The sequence below is a fragment of the Hypanus sabinus genome, chromosome 1 (assembly GCF_030144855.1).
Source record: "Hypanus sabinus isolate sHypSab1 chromosome 1, sHypSab1.hap1, whole genome shotgun sequence".
Classification (NCBI taxonomy): Eukaryota; Metazoa; Chordata; class Chondrichthyes; order Myliobatiformes; family Dasyatidae; genus Hypanus; species Hypanus sabinus.
The window spans coordinates 125155924-125173131 of record NC_082706.1 but is presented as its reverse complement, the minus strand read 5'-3'; the positions used below and the strand labels follow the sequence as shown (position 1 = coordinate 125173131).

General features: G+C 44.3%; 1 long non-coding RNA gene across 1 annotated transcript in view; it reads left to right on the top strand.

Annotated features, from left to right (window-relative positions):
- LOC132397218 (uncharacterized) overlaps positions 1-16786 on the top strand; it is a 73610-nt gene extending 56824 nt beyond the window's left edge. Inside the window, exon 5 of the long non-coding RNA XR_009513309.1 lies at positions 16436-16786. This is a non-coding gene — a long non-coding RNA (uncharacterized LOC132397218). The remainder of the gene's footprint in view (positions 1-16435) is intronic.
- The last annotated feature ends 422 nt before the right edge of the window (positions 16787-17208 follow it).

Here is a 17208-nt window from a genome sequence, read left to right as displayed (position 1 = left end):
TTGGCTTTACCCATAGCCCTCTATTTTTCTAAGCTGCATGTACCCATCCAGGAGTCTCTTAAAAGACCTATCGTTTCTGTCTCCACCACCATCGCTGACAGCCCATTCCACGCACTCACCACTCTCTGCGTAAAAAAATTGCCCCTGTCGTCTCCTCTGTACCTAATTCCAAGCACCTTAAAACTCTGCCCTCTTGTGCTAGCTATTTCAGCCCTGGGAGAAAGCCTCTGACTATCCACATGATCAATGCCTCTCATTATCTTGTACACCTCTATCAGGTCACCTCTCATCCTCCATCGCTTCAAGGAGAAAAGGCCGAGTTCACTCAACCTATTCTCATAAGGCATGCTCCCCAATCCAGGCAACATCCTTGCAAATCTCCTCTGCACCTTTTCTATGGCTTCCACATCCTTCCTGTAGTGTGGCAACCAGAATTGAGCACAGTACTCCAAGTGGGGTCTGACCAGGTTCCTATATAGCTGCAACATTACCTCTAGGCTCTTAAACTCAATCCCATGATTGATGAAGGCCAACGCACCGTATGTCTTAACCACAGAGTCAACCTGCATAGCAGCTTTGAGTGTCCTATGGACTCGGACCCTAAGATTCCTCTGATCCTCCACACTGCCAAGAGTCTTACCATTAATACTATATTCTGCCATCATATTTGACCTACCAAAATGAACCACCTCACAATTAACTGGGTTGAATTCCATCTGCCACTTCTCAGCCCAGTTTTGCAACCTATCAATGTCCCACTGTAACCTCTGACAGCCCTCCACACTATCCACAACACCCCCAACCTTTGTGTCATCAGCAAATTTACTAACCCATCCCTCCACTTCCTCATCCAGGTCATTTATAAAAATTACAAAGAGTAGGGGTCCCAGAACAGATCCCTGAGGCACAACACTGGTCACTGGCCTCCATGCAGAAGATGACCCATCTACAACCATTCTTTGCCTTCTGTGAGCAAGCTAGTTTTGGATCCACAAAGCAATGTCCCCTTGGATCCCATGCCTCCTTACTTTCTCAATAAGCCTTGCATGTGGTACCTTATCAAATGCCTTGCTGAAATCCATATACACTACATCTACGACTCTACCTTCATCAACATGCTTAGTCACATCCTCAAAAAATTCAATCAGGCTCGTGAGGCACAACTTGCCTTTGACAAAGCCATACTGACTATTGCTAATCATATTATACCTCTCCAAATGTTCATAAATCCTGCCTCTCAGGATCTTCTCCATCAACTTAGCAACCACTGAAGTAAGACTCACTGGTCTATAATTTCCTGGGCAATCTCTACTCCCTTTCTTGAATAAGTGAACAACATCTGCAACCCTCCAATCCTCCGGAATCTCACTCGTCCTCATTGATGATGCAAGGAGCCTTGCCAGAGTCTCAGCAACCTACTATGAGAAGATTCCTATTTTTGTCCTGATGCTGGAAGGAAGGTCACTGACAAAGCAACTGATATGCTGGGGCTAGAAAGGTTGCCTTCAAGCAACCACAACCATTTTCCTTTGTATGAAGTTCAATTCCAATCACTGGAGTGTTTTCTTTTGATACCCATTGACTTCACTTTTACTTTAGATTCAGAGGAAAAGGAGGCCTTGTGGCGACCCATTTCCTGGCGCATCCGAACCGACTCACAATTAGATAGCCTACGGGGGTTTGCGAGCACAGAGCTTTGGAGCCTCTGCGCCATGGGGGGCCGGTTGAGGGAGGCTTAAAAGTGAGGCTAATGTTTTCGAATAAAGTTTTTTCCTTCGACTGCAGTTACCGACTCCGTGTCGTAATTTTAGCGCTGCGTGTAGCACACCGCTACAATTGGTGACCCCGACGGTCCAAACAATTTTTGGACCAGAAATGACCGACGCCGCCTCTGTTCATGCGGTTTCGTTGAAACTGCCGGGTTTCTGGACACAGCGCCCGGACCTATGGTTCCAGCAAGCCGAAGCCCAATTCCACGTTCGCCAGATCACCTCAGAAGACACCCGCTACTACTACGTGGTGAGCTCCCTCGACCAGGACACAGCAGCCCAGGTCGTGGAGTTCGTACAGTCGCCCCCGGCAGACGGCAAGTACACAGAATTCAAAGCCCTGCTCCTCAGGACTTTCGGACTCTCACGGCGCGAGCGGGCTGCCTGTTTACTGCACCTGGATGGCTTGGGCGACAGACCTCCATCGGCTTTAATGAATGAGATGTTGTCTCTGACCGACGGACACACATGCCTCATGTTTGAGCAGGCATTCCTGGAGCAGCTGCCCGAGGACATACGCCTGCTGCTATCCGATGCGGATTTCAGTGACCCCCGGACTGTGGCAGCCCGGGCGGACTTGCTGTGGAATGCCAAAAAGGTGAGCGGGGCGTCCATCGCACAGATCTCCCAGCCACTCTCCCGGCAGCAAACCAGTCCAGGCCCGGCCGCAGAGCCCGCCAACCCCCGGCCCAATGAACACTGGTGCTTCTGCCACCAGCGGTGGGGCGCAGAAGCCCGCCGTTGTCGCCCGCCCTGCAAGTTCCCGGGAAATGCCAGGGCCAGCCGCCGCTGATGGCTATGGCGGCTGGCCATCGGGATAGCCTCCTGTATGTGTGGGATAGAAGGTCGGGACGCCGGTTTTTGGTCAATACTGGGGCTGAGATCAGCGTTTTACCTCCGACGAGTTACGACACCCGCAGCAGGGCACCGGGTCCCCACCTGAGGGCCGTGAATGGCAGCACAGTAAGGACCTATGGCACCCGTCAGGTGCAGCTACAGTTTGGCTCCAGCCAGTTCACGTGGGACTTCACACTGGCCGCCGTAGCACAACCGCTTCTGGGTGCGGATTTTTTGCGGGCTCACAGCCTACTGGTCGACCTGCCCAGGAAGAGACTGGTACACGCCGAGACCTTTCAGACGTTCTCCCTGGGTGCAGCCCAGTTGCCAGCCCCTCACCTCGGCTCCATCACGCTGTCCGACAACGACTTCACCAGCGTCCTGGCGGAGTTCCCATCGGTTCTGGCACCGCAGTTCACAGCGGCCATGCCCAGGCATGGCGTACAGCACCACATCCCGACCCAGGGACCACCCCTTCACGCCCGCGTTCGGCGGCTTCCCCTGGACAAGCTCCAACTGGCAAAGGAGGAGTTCCAGAGGATGGAGGAATTGGGGATCATCCGGCGGTCCGACAGCCCATGGGCCTCCCCCCTGCACATGGTGCCCAAAGCGACGGGGGGCTGGAGACCGTGCGGCGACTACCGCAGGCTGAACGAGGCTACCACACCGGACCGCTACCCTGTGCCGCACATTCAGGACTTTGCAGCAAACCTGCACGGCGCACGGATCTTCTCCAAGGTAGACCTCGTCCGAGGGTACCATCAAATCCCGATGCATCCTGACGACGTCCCCAAAACGGCTCTCATCACCCTTTTCGGCCTTTTCGAGTTCCTCCGCATGCCGTTCGGCCTGAAGAATGCCGCACAGACGTTCCAGCGGTTAATGGACGCGGTGGGACGGGACCTGGACTTCACGTTCATCTATTTGGATGACATCCTCATAGCCAGCAGCAGTCGTCAGGAGCATCTGTCCCACCTCCGTCAACTCTGCGCCCGACTGAGTGATTACGGTCTTACAATCAACCTCGCCAAATGCCAGTTCGGACTCGATACCATTGACTTCCTGGGCCACAGGATTACTAAAGACGGGGCAACCCCTCTGCCCGCTAAGGTAGATGGTCCACGTTCGTGCTGGACATTGGGGGGAAAGAGGAGGTTTTCACGGTGGACCGCCTCAAACCGGCCCATGTGGACCTGGCGCAACCAGCCGAGTTTCCGGCGCCTCGGCGCAGAGGCCGACCTCCCAAGCAGGTTCTGGCCCAGACTGTGGACATTGGGGGGTGTATCGCTGGTTCTGGGGGGGGGGTTATGTGGCGACCTATTTCCTGGCGCATCCGAACCGACTCACAATTAGATAGCCTACGGGGGTTTGCGAGCACAGAGCTTTGGAGCCTCTGCGCCATGGGGGGCCGGTTGAGGGAGGCTTAAAAGTGAGGCTGAAGTTTTCAAATAAAGTTTTTTCCTTCGACTGCAGTTACCGACTCTGTGTCGTAATTTTAGCGCTGCGTGTAGCACACCGCTACAGCCTCTTGCTGTCCTTACTGTACTTAATAACCACAAGGTGGTTATTGTGGCAATTTGGCAAGGTAGGAGAAAGAATTAAAGGAAAGATAAACTATTCAAGACAAAAACGCCCAAACTTGTGCAACCTGCTTTTGAAGTTTGTAGTCCTTGCTAAGGAAGTTGATTATGGTGAAGTGATGCAGAATTCCTGTCAAGGTGTGAGGTGATGATAAACTTTCTCTCTGAAGCCATCCCTGTGTTCTGATGCTACATGACCAGAGTGTTGAAGCTGTTTGTTTAGTTATGATCCTCTGATACTTAATTGCTTAAGGCAAAGAATGAGTCTGGCGCAGAGTCCTGAAAATGGGTGGGAGGTGAATGATATGTCATTAATTTTTTGCCGGTTGATGCAGTACAGGCAGTTTGCCAATTGTGCACTTTGTATTGTTTCCTCCTTTAATGGCCCAAATTTTCTTGAGAGGCATCTCGTGTTTGTGTTTGTCTTGCCTTCCCTAACCTCCCCCCACCCATCCCCCAAGATGATCTCCTCTGGATCTGGAAGATAAGTTTCTCTGATCTAAACAATCCTTAAACCAAAGCCTTGAATAGCAGAGGGCCTCAAAGAGCAGAGAACATAGAGCAGCCTTTAATGTTGTGCTGAATTAATTAAACTAGCAATTAAAAGCCTACTGAGGGTTTTGACTTGAAACACTGACTACTTATGCCCCTCTAGCATTTTGTGTGTGTCATGCACCTATCTCAAACCTCTTAAGTGCCTCTATTGTCATTGTCTACACTACTACCCAAAGTAGCACATACTAAACACCCACCTCTGTAAAAAAAAACTGCTCTGTATGGCGGTTTGAACATAGCTCCTCTCACTTTGAGTGCATGTTCTCTAGTATTACACATTTCAACCCAGGGAAAAATATGCTGACTGTCAACTCTATTGAAGGTCCTCATAAATGTTAAAAATTTCTTTCAGATCTCCCCTCAGCATCCATGCTTCATAGAAAACAACCCAAATTTGTCCAGTCTTTTCTCATAGCACATAGCCTCTAACCCAGGCAGCATTCTGGTAAACATCTTCTGCACCCTCACCAAAGCCTTCATAATATGAAGCAACCAGAATTGGATCCAAAACTCCTGATGTGGCCTAACCAGAGTTCTATATGGCAACAATGTAACTTCCTGACTCTTGAATCCAATAAAGGTAAGCATGCTCTTTAACTTCTTTACTACCCAATGAACTTGTGCAGCCACTTTCAGGGAGGTATGGACTTGGACCCTAAGATTCCTTTGGACGTAAACACTGTTAAGGGTCTTACCTTTCATCTCCCTAAGTGCAACATCTCATATTTGACCTGATTAGACTCCATCTGCTATTTCTTCACCATCATCTGCATCTGACATATTCACATTATTCTTCCACACTCTCCACAATATCATCTATCATTGCATTGTCTGCAAGGCTAATATCCGTATTTTCATCTAGGTCATTAGTATATGTCACAACACCAGGAGTTCCAATATGAATACCTGTGGAACACCAATAGTCACAAACCTTTGGCCAGAATAGTTCCCATTGAGCACTATCCTCTGTACTGAGGAGACTGGGCTAGGTCACAATAAGCTCTGCCTATGAACACATTTCAGAAATTTGAGCATAAGAATGGGAGTAGAATTGGGTCATTTGGCCCACTGAGTCTGCTCTGCCATTCCAGCTCAGCTGATTTATTATCCCTGTCAATCCCATTCTACCACCTTCTCCCCATAACCTCTGACGCCTTGACGAATCAAGAACCTCTCAACCTCTACATATACACAATGACCTGGCCTCTACAACCATCAGTGGCAATAAATCCCACAGATTCACCATCTCTGGCTAAAGAAATTCCTCCTGATCTCTGCTTTAAAGGAATGCCCCTCTATTCTGAGGCTGTGCCCTTTGGTTCTAACCAACGACAGAAAACATCCTCTCCACATCCACTCTATCTAGGCCTTTCAACATTCAATAGGTTTCAATGAGATCCCCCCTCATTCTTCTAATCGCCAGTGAGTATAGGCCCAGAGCCATCAAATACTCCTCATATGTTAATCCTTCCATTCCCAGAACTCTTCTCATGAACCTGCTTTGGACCCTCTCCAATTCAAGCACATCTTTTCTTAGATAATGGGCCGAAAACTGCTCACAATACCATCTGACTAATGCCTTATAAAGCCTCAGGATTACATCCTTGCATTTATGTTCAGGTCCTCTCAAAATGAACGCTGACATTACATTTGCCTTCCCTACCACCGACACAACCTGTGAGTGAACCTTTCAGAAATCCTGCATAGAACTCCCAAGTCCCCTTGCACCTCGGTTTTTTTAAATCTTCTCTTTGTTTAGAAAATAGTCTTTGTCTGTATTCCTTCTACCAAAGTGCATAAACGTCCCTATTCTATATTCCATCTGCTACTTCTTTGCCATTTTCCTAATCTAGCTAAGTCCTTCTGCAGAATCTCTGCTTCCTCAACCCTACCTGCCCCTCCACCTATTTTCTTATCATCCACAAACTTGATGTTAAAGCATCCATTCGGTCATCCAAATCATTCACATATAGCATGAAAAGAAACTGTTCCAACACTGACCCCTGAGGAACACCACTAATCACCAGCTACTAACAAGAAAAGACCTTCCTTATACCCAATCTGTACCTCCCGCTAGTCAGCTAGTCTTCCATCTAGGCTAGTACCTTTCCTGTAATACCATGGGCTTTTATCTTCTTCAGCAGCCACATGTGTGGCATCTTGTTAAAGGCCTTCCTAAAATCCTAATAAATAACAACCATTGACTCTCCTTTGTCTATCCTACTTGTTATTTCTTAAAAGACTTCTAACAGATTTGTCAGGCAAGATTTCTGGAAAGATTTCCCATATTTTATCATATGCCTCCAAATACCCCAAAATGTCATCCTTAATAATGGACTGCAATATCTTCCCAACCACTGGCCTATAATTTCCTTTCATTTGTCTCCCTCACTTCTTAAAGAGTGGAGTGAAATCTACAATTTCTCAGTTTTCTGGAACCATTTTAACATCTAGTGATTCTTGAAATATCACTAATAATGCCTCTACAACCTCTTAACTTACCTTTTTCAGAACTCTGGATGTAGTTCATCTGATCTAGGTGACTTATCTACCTTCAGATCTTTTAGGTTTCCAAACACCTTTTCCTTAGTAATAGCAACTACACTCACTTCCGCCCCCTGACGCTCTCGAATTTTTTGGTATACTGTTGGTGTCTTCCACGGTGAAGACTGATACAAAATACTCTTTAAGTTCATCCACCATTTCTTTGCCCTCCACTATTATTGCTCCAGTGGCATTTTCCAATGGTCGATATCCACTCTCACCTCTTTTACTCTTTATATGTCTGAAAAATCTTGAAGTATCCTCTTTTTTATCATTGGCTAGCTTACTTTCATATCTCATCTTTCTAATTTCTTTTAGTTCCCTTCTGTTGGTTTTTACAAGCATCCTAATCTTCTAACATCTGACTAATTTTTGCGGTTAGATGCTCTCCGTTTTACCTTTATGTTATCTGTTATCCCACCACTACCCCGAAAGCTAAGTTTCCCAATTATTTTGGAATGTCAGAATCATGCAACAAGCTATAAAAGAAAAACTTTTTTTTCAATAAATACTAAAAATTCTTAAAAATAACAAGAAATATTAAAGAAAACATAAATAATTACATTTCAATTTAATCTTCTGTTTAGCTCTGTAATCTCCACTGAAGTGAGAGGACATATGTATTCCATTCTAGATTTCCCAACTAGGGATCTCCCTTCACCTTTGCATAGATAGAAAACTGCTGATGGAGGGTAGATTTGTGTCTACCACATTCCTGCTCAGAACTATTAAGTCAGCACAAACTCTTTCAGCATCAGCTACGCCATTCTTTAGAGCATCTTGCTGGTTAAAGCTGATATTAAGGGCGACAGATAATTGGAGGATTGTAACTTTAGCCAGATGAAAATCAATCAGCAACGAACCAGTTGGTGGAAATCGATCGAATAGTCTTAGGTGGTAGGTTCCTCATGTTGCTGACTGCAACGTGAAGATTAAGCAAAGCTGTTAGTTAGGCTGCTGAACTCCAAAGTGATAAAAAACAAGTTGGCTGTGACTAGTGGAACTGATGCTGAAACTTTTCTTGCTGGCAGAGATGTCCAAAACTAAAGGGCATTGGATTGAATAGAATTGACTTTATTTCTTACATCCTTCACATACATGAGGAGTAAAAATCTTTGCGTTATGTCTCTGTCTAAATGTGCATGTGCAATCATAGTAATTTATAATAATTTATAATATATGGAGCAGTCAATGGAACATAGAAATACACTCAAATCAGTCTGAGTTAATCAGTCTGATGGCCTGGTGGTAGAAGCTGTCCCGGAGCCTGTTGGTCCTGGCTTTTATGCTGCGGTACCATTTCCTGGATGGTAGCAGCTGGAGCAGTTTGTGGTTGGGGTGACATGGGTCCCCAATGATACTTCGGGCCTTTTTTTACACACCTGTCTTTGTAAATGTCCTGAATAGTGGGAAGTTCAAAGTTACAAATGTGCTGGGCTGTCTGCACCACTCTCTGCAGAATCCTGCAATTGAGGGATTATGTTTTGTGTAAATAGTAAGTGGGTTAGAAGGGAGCTGAGGAAGAATTTTTCACTGAGGGCAAGGTTGGGATCAGGAACATGCTACCTGGAGTGCTGATAGAGGCAGATATTCTGTTAATATTTGAGGATTAAATATTTTTTTTCGGGCCGAGACCCTTCCAATACGTCAACAGTACTTCTCCTTATAGATGCTGCCTGGCCTGCTGTGTTCCACTAGCATTTTGTGTGTGTAGTCTGAAGTAGTGTTGGGGCTTCCCAGGTCAGATCGAGAACCTGAGGGCTGTGGAGATGAAGCTTTTGCTGACTCTTGAGGTGTTGGTCCTCAGGCTCCTGTGTGAATCTGATGGAAACTTGAGAATATGGCAGGGTCCAGATGGAGTTCCCTGATGATAGATGTTGTCTTACTGAGACACCGCCTCTTTATGGATGTTGTCAGTGATGGGGAGAGATGTACCTGTGATGATAGTGTTACGTACCCCGTAACTGGGTCACTTACCAGCAAAGATAGAGAGGTCCGTTGAAGTCTGATGGTACTATTTCTAACAGTATTTATTGATAAAAATACACAAAAATAATATCAATGCAAACATACAGATAATATATGTCGTCAATACTAAATCTAAAAGCGCGGGTATAATAATAATCAATAAGAAATAGCTCTATCGTTGTCTAGGGGATAATGTATTGTCTGATGGAAATATAAAAGTCACTTTAGTTCATTCAGGCTGCAACCTTTGGTTGGAGTCAAGAGAGACAGATGTTTTAAACTTGCCGGCTTTTCCTTTTTATGATGTCGATCCTTCGAGAGTTCCGTTTTTGTAGTCGGTCCTTTAGCTAAGTCGTTCTGTGGAAAACTCGTCATGGGCAAGGATGGACACACACACACACACGAGTCACCACCGGCTGTCGCTATTAAACGCTGTCACGGGATTTCTAGCGTTTCTCCTGGTGCGTCTAAAGGGGTTGTTCCCCAGACCCTCTTTTATCCTTACTCATGGGGTCTCAGATGTCAATCAGGTTGGGATGGTGCCATCCCTCAACCCAGCCCACTTTGGTCATCCCTGAGGGCTTCAAATAAATAGTACAGTATTCAATACACAATTCCATCTCCAAGAGACAATGGCCATTTCCCGTGGCTTTGTATCACTGAGGGGCCAGGACATTCCAAACCCCTTGTGGATTCTGCGTGTCTTTCTCTCATTTCCTGGGTCTCCTGACCTCAATTAATAGCGATCTTGCGATTCTCAAAATGGAGGGGGCTACTTTGTACCCTTCGGCCCCTCAGAGTTGGGACACAGGCGTAACAATAGTAGCTGAGTCCACTACTGTCTGTAGGCTCTTGCATTCCTGAGCATTGGAGTTTCCATACCAGGCCATTATGTAACCAGTCAGAATGCTTTCCACTGTACATAGAACAGAATAGTACAGCACAGTCCAGGCCCTTCAGCCCACTTCTGCAGAAATTTATCAGTGTTCAATAACATACCAAATCTCCTAAAACTTCTAAGAAAGTAGAGATGCTGGCAGACCTATTTCCTATTTGCGTCTGTATACTGGGCCTATGAAAGTTCTTCTGAGATATTGACTCAGGGAATTGAAGCTGTTCACTCTTTTCACTGCAGGCCCTTCAGTGCAGGTTTGCTTGACTTCCCTTTTCTAATGCTCATAGTCAGTTCCTTGGTTTAGCTCATGATGAGCACCTGATATTTCTCAACCAGATGACTCATCTCACTCCTGTACACAGCCCTGTCAGCAACCATTATTCTGCAAGCAACAGCAGTGTCATTGACAAGTTTGGCGGTGTCATTGGAACTAAGCTTAGGCACACACAGTAGGTGAAAAGTTAAGCGGGGACTAAGGACGCAATCCTGGGGAGCATTTGTGTTGACGATGTTTCCGATTTGCACTGATTGTGGTCTCCCAGTGAGGAAGTTGAGGGTTCAGTTGCAGAGGGAAGTACAGAGTCTTGGAACTTGACGATAAGTTTTGAGGGAATGATGGTGTGGAACATAAAGCTGTGATCATCAAACAATAGTCTGGCATATGTGTTCCAGTTGTCTAAGTGGTCCAGTTTTCTGTCTATCTAAATTATTGGCTATTTTTCAGAAAGTAGCTGGATGAGAACAAACCTCCCATTCACTGTAATGTTATGCCTTTAATTTATGGAAAAAATACCCTCTTTTGCCTTAATGCCTTAATGTCAGGCCTGCATGTTATGATACTGACTAGGAGAACTCAGTGTCTACTACTCTAATCACATTAACTCCACAAAGATCTAATGAATCTCATGCTATAAATAATGTAATAGCTTTGTGAATGTGGGACCTGAGAAAGCTAATGGTTAGTAAATTGCTCAAAGCAACTGATTTACCTTCATCATATTTCTGAGTGGCAGGCTTGACAGAGGCATGCCAAGTATCTTTTCCTGTCTTGCTTTTTACCTATAGAATTATAGAGCACCGAAACAGGACTTTAATATCACTAAATCCATTCTAACCAAAGAACATAGAACAGTACAGCATGCGAACCGTCCCTTTGGTGTTCAATGTTGTTCTGAGCAAATTAAATTAGTAATCAAATACCTAACTAAACTAATCTCCTCCTCTGCCTACGAAATATCCATATCTTTCAATTTCCTGCACATTCTTGTGCCAATCTAAGAGCCTCTTAAATGCCTCTGTTGTACTTGCCTCAGCCACCACCCCCAGGCAGCACATTCCAGGCCCCATCACTCCCTTGTTCAAAACTTGCCCTGCACATCTCCTTTAAACTTACCCCTTCTCACCTTAAGTGTATGCCCTCTGATAATAGACATTTCAAATCTGGGGAAAGGATACTGGCTGTCTACTCTATCTATGCCCTTCATAATCATCTAAACGTCTATCAGATCTCACCTCAACCTCTGCCACTCCAGTAGAAACAACCCAAGTTTGTCCAACCTCTCCTTATAGCACATGCAAACCTCTTCTGCCCACTCTACAAAACTTTGACATATTTCCTACAAGTCAGCGATCAGCATCGAATTCAATTCTCCAGATGTGGCTTAACTAGAGTTTCATAAATCTCAACATCACTTCTCACACCTCAAACTCACTTCCTGGACTAATAAAGTCAAGCATTCCATATGCCTTTGTTACCACTCTTTCGATCTATGTAGCTACTTTCCGAGGGCAATGGACTTGGGCCCCAAGAGCCCTCTGCATATCAACACTGTTAAGGGTCTTCCACAGGCTGGCTTTTGTATGATTATAGAGGCCCTAAAGTTAGAATGTACTGTAGAACCTGGAACAGTACAGCACAAGATAGGCCCTTTGGCTCGCAATGTCTGTGCTGACCACGGTATCATGTTAAAATAAACTGATCTACCTGAGCAGGATCCATATCCCTCCATTCCCTGCATGTTCATTGTAGCTATCTAAATCCTCAAGTGCCATTATCATATCTGTTTCCACCATCACCCTGGAAACAGCTCGTTCCAGGCACCTACCACTTTCAGTGTTAAAAAAAATACCTTGCCTCACACATCTCCTTGAACTTTTAGCCCCCTCACCTTAAAGCTATGTACTCAGGTTTTTGATATTTTAATGCTGGGTAAAAAATGTTCTGAAAATCTAGTATTTCCGGTTTTACTTTATCCAAAACCCATAACTCTTCCCCTTTTCAAATCAAAATGCCTCATGTACAATTCCATGCTCCACACCACCACCACCACCACTCTGGCTGGAAGTTTGTTCCCACTTCATCATTCTTTGTTTGAAAAATTATTTTTCATAGGAGTCCTGGTTTTACAAGGATACAGGGCAGGGAGGGCAAGGATGACAAGGTAAGCAAAGCTTGGATGTCGAAAGGGGTGATGAATTTAGTCAAGAGGGAAAATGAAATGTACGTAAAGCTTAGAAAGCTGGAATCAAACAGAGTCTTTGCAAGTTATAAAGAATTAGAAAATAATTTAAGAAGGGAAATAGAAAAACCAGGAGGAGCTTTAAAATGTGTTTGGCAAGTAGGAATAAAGGGAATCCCAACACTTTCTATACATACAGTACATCAGGAGCTAGATGATAACTAGTGAGAGGGTGGGACAACTGAAGGATAGGGGGGACATTGGCTTGTATGCGAAAGATGTGTGTGAACTCCTTAATGAGTACTTTACTTCAATTTTTACCAAAGAGAAGGATGTGGAGGGCAGGTTGGTCAGTGCCAAGGGTATTAAAATACTCAGGCATTTTACGGTAAAGGAGGAGGTAGTGTTGGATCCTTAAAGAACATTAAAGTGGATAAGACACAGGGCGTGATGGTTTATACCCCAGATTATGGAGATATGCAAGTGAAGGGATAACTGAGGAATTGACTAATCTCTTTGTGTCCTATCCAGCCACAGGCGATGTCCTGGAGTACTGGCAAGTAGCTAATGTTGTTCCCTTGTTCAAGAAGGAAACCAGGGATAATCCTGGAACCTATAAACTGGTGAGACTCACATAAGTGGTAGCAAAGTTGCTGGAGAGAATTCTTACGGATAGGATTTACGAGCATTTAGAATACCATGGTCAAATTAGGGAGAGCCAAAACAGCTTTGCGTGGGGCAAGTTATGTCTTGCTAAATGACTGAGTTTTTTGATGAGGTGATAAAGGTGATTAATGAATGTAGATGTGGATGTTGTCTACAAGGATTTCAGTGAGGCATTTGACACTGAGCTCTAGTCAACAAACAGCTGCCATTGTTCCGGTGATCCAATGCTGAGTGGAGAGCCAGTGGGATTGCTTCTGCTGTAGACCTGTTGTGGCAATAGGCAAATAGCAGTGGGTCCTGCTTTGGCAGGAGTTGATTCAGGCCATGACCAGCTTCTCAAAGCAATTCATTACAGTAGATGTGATGAATGTGAGTGCAACTGGGCATCTAAAAAGATGTTTAGATAAACACATGAATGTGAGGAAAATGGAGGGATATGGACTTTGTGTAGGTATAAGGCAGAGGTCGGCAACCTGCGGCTCCAGAGCCACATGCGGCTCTTTGATCTCTGTGATGCGGCTCCCCGTGGTTTGTTAGCTTTTGAAATGTAATTCGAAATTTGAAGATTATGGTGATCTTGTACAATCTGAAAACTTTGCGGAGACACCGTTTCCTGGCACATCCGAACCGGCTCACAATTAGCCAGCGTTCAGGCTAAGGGAGATAGCCTACGGGGGTTTGTGAGTACGCGTCTTTTGCAGCATCCGCGCCCACGGGGGGTGGGTTGAGGGAGGCTTAAAAGCAAGGCTGTTTAGTTCGAATAAAGTTACCTTTGACTGCAGTCTTTATTTTAGCGCTGCGTGTAGCACACCGCTACAACGTGTTTTTTTATCGCTATTAATATACATCACCACTGCCAATGCCTGACACCCGCCAGTGCGCGCTTTCTTTTAATTCTTCGATCCAAGGTAGGATAACTATGGAGTAACCTTCAACCCAACATCTTTTTTTTCGGAGTTCAAAATGTTTTTGTTGCATTCAGAAATGTAATTTCGTTTTCTCTGCAGGAGTTCATCAATTTCATAAATGCAACACATTTGTTTATACATAGCATAAAGGCAAAAAAAAAACCCGTTGTATGCAGTGTTATTTCATTTTGTGGCTCCCAGTGTTTTCTTTTCTGTGGGAAATGGGTCCATATTGGCTCTTTCAGTGGTAAACGTTGCCGACCCCTGGTATAAGGGAACAGTTTAGTTGGCCATTTGATTACTAATTTATTTGGTTCAGTACAATATTGTGGTTTAAAGGGCCTGTTCCTGTGCTGACTTGTTCTGTCTTCTTGTGTTCTGTTCCCATATATATTAATCATTTTTTAGGCAAGGTATTGGAGAATATGTTAATTTGTGCCCTCAGGCATCAACACTGCCAGAAGTAGATATGGACACTGTCTCACACAGAGAGCTCTACCCTGGTCAGTGGTCCACTGTATTTCAAATGCTGAACCAAAGTCATTGGCAATGATGGTAATGATGGGCAAATAAAACATCGCCAGTACACTCGGAGAACCATTGAACTCTGCACAATTCTGGTTTCTATGTCACATCTTTCCAAAGATCCAAATCTTTCTTCTCTTTTTTGCTGACTCAGTAATTTGGACTACACCGGCCTAGTGCTTAAACAATCCTTCTTTTGAATTGGAGGGCAAAAGCCTACTAAGCTCAGGGGGAAGGGAATAACAAGTTTGCAGGAGCAAACCAAATGCTTTTTTGTAAAGTATTGAATTTCTACATGAAAATAATACAATGTTGTTCATTTGGAACTACTTATAATTCTTAATTTACAGGTTTAATTTAAAAGAGCTGAAAATTACATTTTGGTTTTAACAAGCAAACTGAATCAAATAACTCTCTCCTTCACCCCTGAAATTGTGAAATATTTTCTCATGAATGTTGTGTCTTTGTCTGTTATCAGTGAGAGCAATCCCAGGAGTCTGAGAGAGAACAGAGAGGAACGCATATCCCTGTAAGGTTGGGAAGAGTATCCTGTCTCACTGAACCCACAGAGAGAGAATAAATTAAAACTTACTTTTTTTATTCATCTTCTGGCCTCAGTTCCTCTTGTCAATTGATTTAACTTGTTGAGAGCTTTGCCAGCTCTATTTAAAATTATTGATTACCAGAGCATATGGAAGAGGAGCAGGAGTAGGCCATTAAGACTACTCTGTCGGTCAATAACTTCATGGCTGATCTGGCCATGGACTCAGCTCCATCTACCTGCCTTTCCCCTATAACTCTTAATACCCCCACTATGCAAGCATCTATCTAACTACTTTTAACAGTTGATCTGGCAAAAATTGATTCATCAGTAATGCACAGCTTTAGAAAGAATAATTAAAACTCTGAGTTGGATCCAGTGAGTACTTTAGAGAGCTAGAGGCTGCCATGAACACCTATCTACAGCTTGGCCACAGACTATTGCAGATCTAATTTCTGACGTGCCCCTAGAGGAACTGGCAATAAAACAAAATGTTAAACCTAGAACTCTCACCTAAATCCAGAGGTAATAATGTATTCTGTGTCAACAAATTCATGAGTTTTTACCTTTATCATCAGCGACAAACATCTGGGTTGGATCTTATGGGACCCATCAGGTTCAGGATGTTACAGATCAGGTGCCAGTGACATCTTTAGAATCCCGTATTCATATTTGAAGGGGGTTGTAGGGGCTCCAGATAAGTTGATTGGTGAATTGCAATTTAATATTGTAGTCAGTTATATCAGGCTCTTTAGCTGAAATCATCTACCGGGTACCTTTCACTGAACAGAAGATTACGTTGAATAAAGGCATGTCAACTTAGAAAACCAGCAGAAATTGGCAAAGAGAATCCAAAAGTATTTCTGACAATATTGGCAGCTTAGGCTTAGCTTTTACTTGCAGAAACAAGCAGCTACATGTGTTTGTAATTTAACTAATTGGTACATGCTACATTCCTTCACTTGTCCTGCAGGGTAGAAGCCTACGAAGTTTCGGGGAAGGGAGTATGCAGGAGGAAAACAAATGATTTTTTTGCCAAACATTGGATTTCTATATTAAAATAATACTATATTGTTAATTTGGAAAAAATATATTTTTTAACTGACAGATTTAATTAATAAGAACTGAAAAAATACATTTGGATTTTTAACAGACAAAATGAATCATAACTCTCTCCTTCACTCCCAGAACTCCCACCACCCAGGTGATACTCTCTTCTCACTGCTGCCATCAGGAAGAAGGATTAAGAGTGTCAGGATTCACGTCACCAGGTTCAAGGAAAGTTATTATCCCTCAACCATCAGGCACTTGAACCAGAGGGGATAACTTCACTTACCCCATCACTGAACTGCTCCCACAACCGATGGGCTCACATTTAATGACTCTTCATCTCATATTCTTGATATTTATTGTTTATTTATTTATTATTATTTTATTTTTGTTGCATTTGCACTGTCTGTTGTCTTTTGCATACTGATTTTCACCTTGTTGGTGTGGTCAACTACATATACCTGTCTGGACACGTATAGCTGACTGCTCCTGTGGCTCCTCCCACAAACCCCTGTATAAAGGCGATTGGAGGCACCGCTCCTCCCTCAGGATGTTGTGTGGTGGTCTCTTGCTGCTAATTGTGGTCTCTTGCAGCTAATAAAAGCCTATTGTTCGCCTCCCGTCTCCGAGAGTTATTGATGGTGCATCAATTTTATTAGCTGCAATTTTAAAACATGGAGAGCATTTTACGACCAGGTAAATTGGACATTGATCCTCAATTTCCTGAAGCAGCCATTGCCTTTGAACTCTGGCTTGCATGCTTCTAATCGTACCTGGAAGAGATTCGCGTGACTGAGCCTGTTATCATGCACAGAGTTCTCCTCTCCAGGGTCAGTCCGTGGGTGTACTCCCTAATCAGGGGCCTGCCGACCTACCAAGGGGCACTGGATGCCCTCAAAAGACAGTACCTG